The sequence below is a fragment of the Buteo buteo genome, chromosome 13 (assembly GCF_964188355.1).
Source record: "Buteo buteo chromosome 13, bButBut1.hap1.1, whole genome shotgun sequence".
Taxonomy (NCBI): Eukaryota; Metazoa; Chordata; class Aves; order Accipitriformes; family Accipitridae; genus Buteo; species Buteo buteo.
Genome location: NC_134183.1, coordinates 39,522,846 through 39,533,177, shown reverse-complemented (window position 1 = coordinate 39,533,177; position 10,332 = coordinate 39,522,846). Strand labels below are relative to the sequence as shown.

General features: G+C 51.0%; 1 non-coding gene across 1 annotated transcript; it reads right to left on the bottom strand.

Moving 5' to 3' along the window:
- On the bottom strand, positions 1–82 carry TRNAS-AGA (transfer RNA serine (anticodon AGA)). Its single transcript has one exon. It is a non-coding gene; the product is annotated as a tRNA-Ser (tRNA).
- Positions 83–10,332: the final 10,250 nt, after the last annotated feature.

Below are 10,332 nucleotides of genomic sequence, written 5' to 3'. Positions count from 1 at the left end.
CGTAGTTGGCAGGATTCGAACCTGCGCGGGGAAACCCCAATGGATTTCTAGTCCATCGCCTTCACCACTCGGCCACAACTACCTGCTCCAGCCCTCTCTGCCCTGCTGATCACGTGCCCTGTGCAATGACACCTGGCTCCCTGGGAGTTTCAGGGCTAGGCTCCACTCGAACATTTGCAGTTGGGACCTGCACTGAGCATGACGGGCACCTGCTGCCAGCCTTGCAGAGGCCTTGAGAGGCGTAACCCCAGGGGCTGCAGCTGAAGCTCCCAGCGCCTTGTCCTCAGCCGGGCACCTGGGATATCCTGCCACGGGAGGGGGGATGGTTTCACCCTCCAGCTGGTGTCTCTGCTGCTTCCAGGGAAGAAGAGAAGGCAGCTGTGTGGAGACAACCAGTGTGAGGTGAGATATTAGACCCCACTTTGCTTCTCAGATTTATCTGAGGGGGCCTCCAAGCCTGCTGTGAGCACTACGGTGGGGACACTGCTGCAGGGCAGGTGGTGATCTGCCGGCAGCACTTCCAGCCTCTTGGGGACGTAGGGCGGCGTCAGCCCTTCAACAAAGACCATGACCGCCGTGCAGGTTGTTGGCGTCTAGGGGCAATGGTTTGCGAGAGTGGGAGAGATCCATGGAAAAGGCGAGGTAGAGACTGGCTGAGCTAAAGCGTGGGCGGGCAAAGGGAGAATAAACGGGGGGTGTGGGTGACTTAGAGGGAGACTGGGGAGAGCTTGATTTGGTGGAATAGGTATGTGCAGAGCTTTTTTCCACCACTGCAAGCATTGTCCAGTTCCTGAGCAAGGACCAAAATATCAAACGATCCACAAAAGCGGTAATTTACACCACCAGATGAAAGTGGCTCCCCTTCTGTCTTGGCTCTGGAGCAGGAAAATGGCGTTAAGGAGGCAGTGTGGAGGGGGTGCACCTGGCAGTGTCTGACTGCATGCAGAACAAGGGTGGGAGGTGGTTGCAGTCGAGAGGCTGAGCATGAGGAGTGGCTTGAGGAAGTGTGTGTGCGGGGGGCTGGAGGGAGGAGGCCAGCCAGTCTGTGGAGTGGAGGAGCAGGAGGCTGGCCAGGCTCTGATCTGGAGGAGCAGGAGGCAGCACTGCCCACAGGTACATTGCTGGAATATTAGTGAGCACAGCTGCTTTCCAAGCCGTTGACCCAGCTTTGATTCCTGGCCAAGGCAGAGAGACGTCTCTTCAGGCTGGCTCCAGGGTGGGTGCCTTACATTTTCTGCAGGCAGGCTCTTCTGCTCAGAAAATGCCCAGCTTTCCCCTGGGGTTTCAAGCCAGTCCCTTTGCCTCCTTGCGGCCTTGAGACCGACTGAGGCCAGTGCTTTCTGCCTGTTGGGAGGGCTCCAGGCTGGGCTCCTCACTGTAGTGAGGTGGTACAGGAGCCAGGAGGGAGGCTTTTTTTGGCCTGGCACAGAACTGCACCTGCTGCTGTTCCTCCTGCTGCTGCTGCTGCTGATGCTGCTGCTGCTGCTGGTTGCACCTGGCAAGAAAAGCATGCTGCCATGGCAGGGTACAGATGAAGATCAATAATGCTGTCCTGGTTTCAGCTGGGATAGAGTTAACTCTCTTCCTAGTAGCTGGTACGGTGCTATGTTCTGAGTTCAGTATGCAAAGAATGTTGATAACGCTGATGTTTTCAGTTGTTGCTAAGTAGTGTTTAGACCAAAGCCAAGGATTTTTCAGCTTCTCAAGCCCAGCCAGCGAGAAAGCTGGAGGGGCACAAGAAGCTGGCCCAGGACACTGCCAGGGCAGCTGGCCCAAACTGGCCAACGGGGTATTCCATACCATGTGACGTCCCATCTAGTATAGGAACTGGGGGGTGGGGGCAGGGAATGGCCGCTCAGGGACTAGCTGGGTGTCGGTCGGCGGGTGGTGAGCAATTGCACTGCGCATCATTTGTACATTCCAATCCTTTTATTATTGCTGTTTTCATTTTATTAGTGTTATCATTATCATTATTAGTTTCTTCTTTCCTGTTCTATTAAACTGTTCTTCTCTCAACCCACGAGTTTTACTTCTTTTCCCAATTCTCTCTCCCATCCCACTGGGTGGGGGGGAGTGAGTGAGTGAGCGGCTACATGGTGCTAAGTTGCTGGCTGGGGTTAAACCACGACAGTCCTTTTTTGGCGCCCAACGTGGGGCCCGAAGGGTTGAGATAACGACAAACCTGACCAGAGCTCGTTAAAACAAATTTGTTATAAGCATTCATTATATTGGTCTAATAGTCACTGGTCATTATGTCGATTTATGTGTTCTTAGAGTTGTTGCTCTGGTTTTTGAAGTTCTGTTATGTATCACCTCCTTTGCTGTCTGTAGTCCCTCTTCTGCTGCTTATCATCTGTGGGAGGCGGATTAAGGTTTTCGCTTTGATGTATTGTATAACACTGGTTTATGGTATGATGAAGTCATCGGTTGTGGGATTAATCTGGTGTTTGCGCTCAGCATTGTCACCTTTATACTCCGGGAGCCATCTGTGGGAAACTATTAATAATTACACCATTTACCTTTCCTCCTTGGGAAACCAGTCTATGGGTGGGATACCTCTCTTCCCCTCTCCTTTCTCCTTCAGTCCAGTTACAATGGTGTTTGAGAAGTTTGAAAAATTTGAATACCCTTGGGATGTTGAGACCAGCATGGTCCTAGCTCTTCTGCTAGGAATTAGCATGCTCCTGAATGTGGTTCAGCTCTTGTTTAAGGTTAAACAACTATTTAAGAAGATCACCCAGAGATCTGCCCCGAGGCTGGATAATTATGAGTGGCAGGGTGTGTGGGGTAGTATGGGCAAGTACCTAGAGAAGTGGGCACATCCAGTGTTTTGGAAATTCACCCCTGAACAAGTGCAGAATCCGGAAGAACTAGTAAAATCTTTGGAAAAGGTATGCTGTCACCCTGGCAGCTCCAGAGAGATACAAATCACTGCAATGTGCTCGGGCCTGGCCCGTGCTTATCGAGCCCTGTTCAACACCACTCAGTACCCTCAAGGGGAGGAGAAGGTCTCTGGACCTAACAACGAAACAATGAGCTCTGCGGTCACCCAAACCTCGGCAACGGGTGCTGTGGCCCCTCCAGCCCCGGTGACAAGCATTGAGGCCACCCAGACCTTGGCGACAGGCACCGCGACCCCTCCAGCCCCGGCAACGAGCACGGCAGCTACCCAAACCTCAGCAATGGGCACTGCAGTCCCTCCAGCCCCAGCGATGAGCACTGCTGCTACCCAAACCTCGGCAACAGACACTGCGGTTATCCAAAACCCGGCGAGCGATACTGCAACTGAACCAGCGGACCAACCTGCACCAGTATCAGTTGCCCCCGTACAGAAAAAGAAATATACAAAAAAGTCAGCTTGCTTAGCGAAGGATGAAGGTGAACCAGGGTCATCACGGGAACCGGAGGAAGAGGCAGAACCAGAGGTAATAACCCGGTCCCTATCCTTGAGTGAGCTGCGGGATTTGCGAAAAGATTTCGGTCACCGTATAGGTGAGCATATTATCACCTGGCTCCTCCGATGCTGGGACAATGGGGCTAATAGCTTGGAATTAGAAGGTAGGGAAGCCAAGCAGTTGGGATCGCTTGCCAGGGAAGGTGGCATTGACAAGGCAATTGGAAAAGGGACACAAGCCATCAGCCTCTGGAGGCGACTCCTGTCAAGTGTGAAGGAAAGGTACCCCTTTAAGGAAGATGTTATATGTCAATCAAGCAAGTGGACCACCATGGAGAAAGGTATCCTATATCTGAGGGAATTAGCTGTGCTAGAGACGATTCATCATGACCCGGACAACCCACAATTACTCAAAGATCCAGGCGAAGTCCAATGCACACGACCCATGTGGCGGAAGTTTGTACAGAGCGCGCCATCGTCCTATGCCAACTCACTGGCAATAATGACCTGGAAAGACGCAGAGGCACCGACAGTGGATGAAGTGGCTTGCCAACTCCGTCAATACGAAGAAAATCTCTCCTCCTCCCTACAAGCCTGCATTTCGGCTGTGGAGCTGTCCGAGGTTTTCCAGCAATTCAAGGAGGATATGTCCTATTGCCCACCTGTAAGGACCAATGTCTCAGCTATTAGGAGTGAGGGCTCCTCTGCCCAAGAGACAGAATATAGAAGGTACACACCGCAAGGTGCCCTGTGGTTTTACCTATGTGATCATGGAGAGGGCATGAGGAAATGGGATGGAAAACCTACCTCGGTCCTAAATGCACGGGTACGTGAACTGCGAGGAAAAACCACCACAAAAGGGGATTCTACCAGGAAAAATGCCAGTCCAGTTTCCAAACAGAGTAGAAGGGCTGATCTGATTTCTGATCCTCTTGAAGGGAATTCTGAGCCAATTTTACGAGAAGTGAATACTGGATACTCTGACCAGAATTAGAGGGGCCCTGCCTCCAGCCAGGTGGAGGAAAGGGATAACTGGGTCTATTGGACTGTGTGGATTCGATGGCCTGGCACGTCAGACCCACAGGAGTATAAGGCTCTAGTAGACACTGGCGCACAGTGCACTCTAATGCCATCAAGTTATAAAGGGGCAGAACCCATTTGTATTTCTGGTGTGACGGGGGATCCCAAGAGTTAACTGTATTGGAAGCTGAAGTAAGCCTAACTGGAAATGAACGGCAGAAACACCCCATCGTGACTGGTCCAGAGGCTCTGTGTATCCTTGGCATAGACTATCTCAGGAGAGGGTATTTTAAGGACCTGGAGGGGTGTCAATGGGCTTTTGGTATAGCTGCCTTGGAGATGGAGGGCACTGAACAGCTGTCTACCCTGCCTGGTCTCTCTCAAGACCCTTCGATTGTGGGGTTGCTGAAGGTTGAAGAACAAGTGCCAACTGCTACCATGACGGTGCAGCGGCAGCAATATCACACCAGCCGAGACTCTCTGATTCCCATCCACAAGTCGATTCGCCAACTGGAGAGCCAAGGAGTGATCAGCAAGACTCGCTCACCCTGTAGTAGTCCCATATGGCCAGTGAGAAAGTCTAATGGGGAGTGGAGACTAACAGTTGACTATCGCGGCCTGAATGAAGTTAGCCACCGCTGAGTGCTGCCGTTCCAGATATGCTAGAACTTCAATACAAACTAGAGTCAAAGGCAGCCAAGTGGTATGCCACAATTGACATTGCTAATGCATTTTTCTCAATCCCTCTGGCGGCAGAGTGTCGTCCACAATTTGCCTTTACTTGGAGGGGTGTCCAGTACACTTGGAATCGATTGCCCCAGGGGTGGAAACACAGCCCCACCATTTGCCATGGACTAATCCAGACTGCACTGGAAAAAGGTGAAGCTCCGGAACACCTGCAATACATTGATGACATCATTGTATGGGGCAACACGGCAGAAGAAGTCTTTGAGAAAGGGAAGAAAATAATCCAAATCCTTCTGAAAGCCGGTTTTGCCATAAAAGAAAGTAAGGTCAAGGGACCTGCACAGGAGATCCAGTTTTTAGGAATAAAATGGCAAGATGGATGACGTCAGATCCCAATGGACGTAAGTAACAAAATAGCAGCTCTGTCTCCACCGACTAGTAAAAAGGAAACACAGGCTTTCTTAGGCGTCGTGGGTTTTTGGAGAATGCATATGCCAAATTACAGTCTGATTGTAAGCCCTCTCTATCAAGTGACCCGGAAGAAGAATGATTTTGAATGGGGCCCTGAGCAACAACAAGCCTTTGAACAAATTAAGCGGGAGATTGTTCATGCAGTAGCCCTTGGACCAGTCTGGGCAGGACAAGATGTTAAAAATGTGCTCTACACTGCAGCCGGGGAGAACGGCCCTACCTGGAGCCTCTGGCAGAAAGCACCTGGGAACACCTGAGGCCGACCCCTGGGGTTTTGAAGTCGAGGATATCGAGGATCTGAGGCTCGCTATACTCCAACTGAAAAAGAGATATTGACAGCGTATGAAGGAGTTCAAGCTGCCTCAGAAGCGGTTGGTGCTGAAACACAGCTCCTCTTAGCACCCCGACTGCCAGTGCTGGGCTGGATGTTCAAAGGGAGGGTCTCCTCTACACATCACGTGACTGATGCCACATGGAGTAAGTGGATTGCACTGATCACACAACAGGCTCGCATAGGAAACCCCAGTCACCCAGGAATTTTAGAAGTGATCATGGACGGGCCAGAAGGCAAAGATTTTGGAATGTCGCCAGAGGAGGAGGTGACACGTGCTGAAGAAGCCCCGCTGTATAATAAACTGCCAGAAAATGAGAGGCAATATGCCCTGTTCACTGATGGATCCTGTCACATTGTGGGAAAGCATCGGAGGTGGAAGGCTGCTGTATGGAGTCCTACACGACAAGTTGCAGAAACTGCTGAAGGAGAAGGTGAATCGAGTCAGTTTGCAGAGGTGAAAGCCATCCAGCAAGCATTAGACATTGCTGAAAGAGAAAAGTGGCCAGTGCTCTATCTCTATACTGACTCATGGATGGTGGCAAATGCCCTGTGGGGGTGGTTACAGCAATGGAAGCAGAGCAACTGGCAGAGCAGAGGTAAACCCATTTGGGCTGCCGCACTGTGGCAAGATATTGCGTCCTGGCTAGAGAATCTGGTTGTAAAAGTACGTCATGTAGATGCTCACGTACCCAAGGGTTGGGCCACTGAAGAACATCAAAACAACCAACAGGCAGATCAGGCCAATAAGATTGAAGTGTCTCAGGTGGACCTGGACTGGCAACATAAGGGTGAGCTATTTATGGCTCAGTGGGCCCATGATACTTCAGGCCATCAGGGAAGAGATGCAACATATAGATGGGCTCGTGATCAAGGGGTGGACTTGACCATGGACACTATCACACAGGTTATCCATGAATGTGAAACATGTGCTGCAATTAAGCAAGCCAAGCGGTTAAAGCCCCTGTGGTTTGGAGGGGCGATGGCTGAAATATAAATATGGGGAAGCCTGGCAGATTGACTATATCACACTCCCACAAACTCACCAAGGCAAGTACTATGTGCTTACAATGGTGGAAGCAACCACCAGATGGCTGGAAACATATTCTGTACCCCATGCCACCGCCCAGAACACTATCCTGGGCCTTGAAAAGCAGGTCTTGTGGCGACATGGCACCCCAGAAAGAACTGAGTCAGACAACGGGACTCATTTCCAAAACAACCTCATAGACACCTGGGCCAAAGAGCATGGCATTGAGTGGGTGTATCATATCCCCTATCATGCACCAGCCTCTGGGAAAATTGAGCGATACAATGGACTTTAAAGACTACATTGAAAGCAATGGGGCAGGGGGAACTTTCAAACATTGGGATACACATTTAGCAAAAGCCACCTGGTTAGTCAACACCAGAGGATCTGCCAGTCGGGGTGGCCCTGCCCAGTCAGAATTTTTACATACTGTGGAAGGGGATAAAGTCCCTGTAGTGCACATAAAAAAATATGTTAGGGAAGACAGTCTGGGTTACTCCTGCCTCAGGAAAAGGTAAACCCATTCGTGGGATTGCTTTTGCTCAATGGCCTGGGTGCACTTGGTGGGTGATGCGAAAAGATGGAGAAGTCCAAGGTGTGCCTCAAGGGGATTTGATTTTAGGTGAGAATAGCCAGAAGTAAACTGTATGATATTAGTTGCTATATAACCCTGCTACTGTATGTTATCATTACTATAATTGTTATATGCTATATCCATAGTACTATAGTAAGAATCACTTAGATGAAGCAAGAATGAACTATGATAAAACTGAGCGAAGCACAGCAGTGATGGAACCAGAATTGACTCCAGCATGCAACAACCCAACGGTGCACACCATCCTCCTGCTGCGTCCAATGTCACCTGCTCATTGCACCGGGCTGAAGCCCAATTCTGCTCTACCGACTGAGAGGACTTTGCACCATCCCTCCTGCCCAGAAAGACTGGTAGGACAGATGGCACCCTGAGTCAGGAACTAAATTAACTCAATGAACACTTTATGAACATGACCCATAAACTACAGGAATGCCATCTCTGTGTGTGTATACATATATACATATACATATCATTGTTCGTATGTCTCAAAGGGATGGAAAAGGTGATGATGATTGACAAGGATGTAACCAAAGGTATGGGAACTGAGCATGACATCAATGGTATAGAATAAGGGGTGGATACTGTCCTGGTTTCAGCTGGGATAGAGTTAACTCTCTTCCTAGTAGCTGGTACGGTGCTATGTTCTGAGTTCAGTATGCAAAGAATGTTGATAACGCTGATGTTTTCAGTTGTTGCTAAGTAGTGTTTAGACCAAAGCCAAGGATTTTTCAGCTTCTCAAGCCCAGCCAGCGAGAAAGCTGGAGGGGCACAAGAAGCTGGCCCAGGACACTGCCAGGGCAGCTGGCCCAAACTGGCCAACGGGGTATTCCATACCATGTGGCGTCCCATCTAGTATAGGAACTGGGGGGTGGGGGCAGGGAATGGCCGCTCAGGGACTAGCTGGGTGTCGGTCGGCGGGTGGTGAGCAATTGCACTGCGCATCATTTGTACATTCCAATCCTTTTATTATTGCTGTTTTCATTTTATTAGTGTTATCATTATCATTATTAGTTTCTTCTTTCCTGTTCTATTAAACCGTTCTTCTCTCAACCCACGAGTTTTACTTCTTTTCCCAATTCGCTCCCCCATCCCATTGGGTGGGGGGGAGTGAGTGAGTGAGCGGCTGCGTGGTGCTAAGTTGCTGGCTGGGGTTAAACCATGACAAATGCCTTGGTGGTGGTCAAGGGACAGGCTGTGCTTCATGAGGCCAGCAATGCAGTTGGGCTGTGTGGTGGCAGGAGGCCTGCTCCTTATGTAGTGGCTCAGAGGCCTGTCTGTCAGATCTGAAGTCACCCTGGAGAGGCTGACCTAACCTGTCCAGGCTCCGGCATTGCAGAGGCATCCTGAAGTTTACTGGAACTGGATGTAACGATATTCCTGGTAAGTAAGAACTGAGACACTCTCATTTCTCTTGCAGCTTGCAGCTTACAGCCTGTGGGCCAAGGGAACCACAAGGAGCCCCTCACAGCTAGACTCTCTACCTAAAGGGGACAAAGCTTCTCAAGTCTCTGATTCCAGGGCTTGCTTAGAGCAAAAAGCATGGTTTTGCTGTGCTGACAGTCAAAACCCAGTCTGGACAGTGGGGTTGTATGTGGGGTGTGTGTTAGCACAGTATTTGCAGACTCCCGCTCTGCCAATAGCAGTTCTACAAGTAGGTGGAGTTACGAAGAGCAGGATCATGATTGTGCATGCTCAGTTCCCTAGTGAAATGCCCAGCCTAACCCCATCTTGCAGTCACACAGCCTACGTCCAGCCATGAAAAGAAAGGCTTTTCTCCTTTCCACTCCATACCTATCCCCTGGAGTTTCTTTCCACAACACCAATGAAAGAGAGAAGTGCCATGACTGCTTTTCATATGATTTTGTGAACAACAATTGAGAGGACTGAAAAGTTAATTCAAAAGGTCTCTATTAACTTTCAAAATGAACAATTTGGCAACTGGCCCCACAGGGCCGTGATCACCAGGTGACAGACTCATGCTCAAAGACTCTGAGGCTTTTTGGTGCTCTGCTGTAAGTTCAGGGAGCTCCACCCACAACTGCTGGTAAGATCGGGACAGAAGCCAGTGCTCCTCCTTGCAGAGCGTGTAGCCAACGGAGGGAGGAGGAGAACAAACCACCACGAGACTCCAGCTGTGCTGCACAAAGTCTTTAATGAGAAGGACGAATTGCAGTGGCACGGAACAGAGACCGAGAAACACAGCTGCTGGGTTCAGGGAGGCACAGAGAATGGCCCATAGCCCAAGGACAAGCTCCAGGCAAAGCGCTTGCCTTTCCCCATTTTGACCCAGCCGGTGGCAATGCCAGCCCACCAAGAGCAGGCCCTAACTCCGGCACGCTCCCTCCGTCAGCAGGAGGTTCAGCAAAGCAGAAGAGAATGAGCCCTTTCCCGAGGAGCTCAGAGCAAAGCAGAGCCAGAGGAGACACGGCGAGGCCTGCAGTGCAGCGAGGAGCAGCAGGCACAGGTCCCTTCTGCGCGGTGGGATGAGGACACTCAGCCCACCTGCAAGCCGTGGCTACGCTCCTGCTGCTGCAGGATCCCTGTCTTCCTTGGTGCTCCAAAGGGGATGATCTGCTGGCTTCAGCAGTTCAGACCGCAGCGGGTGGGAGGCAGACACAGCCCTGACCCCCCCAGACCGAGGGAGCCCCCAGAAGAGATGGGAACCCCCCCGGCGCTGAGGGAGCTCCCAACAGCAGCTGACAGCGAGGATCCCACGGCTGTGCTCTGAGGGAAAGAGGTGAGGATGGGGCCCGGCAGGGTCACCACCACCGGGGAGGCCTGGATGGCCACCGTCGAGTCAGCGC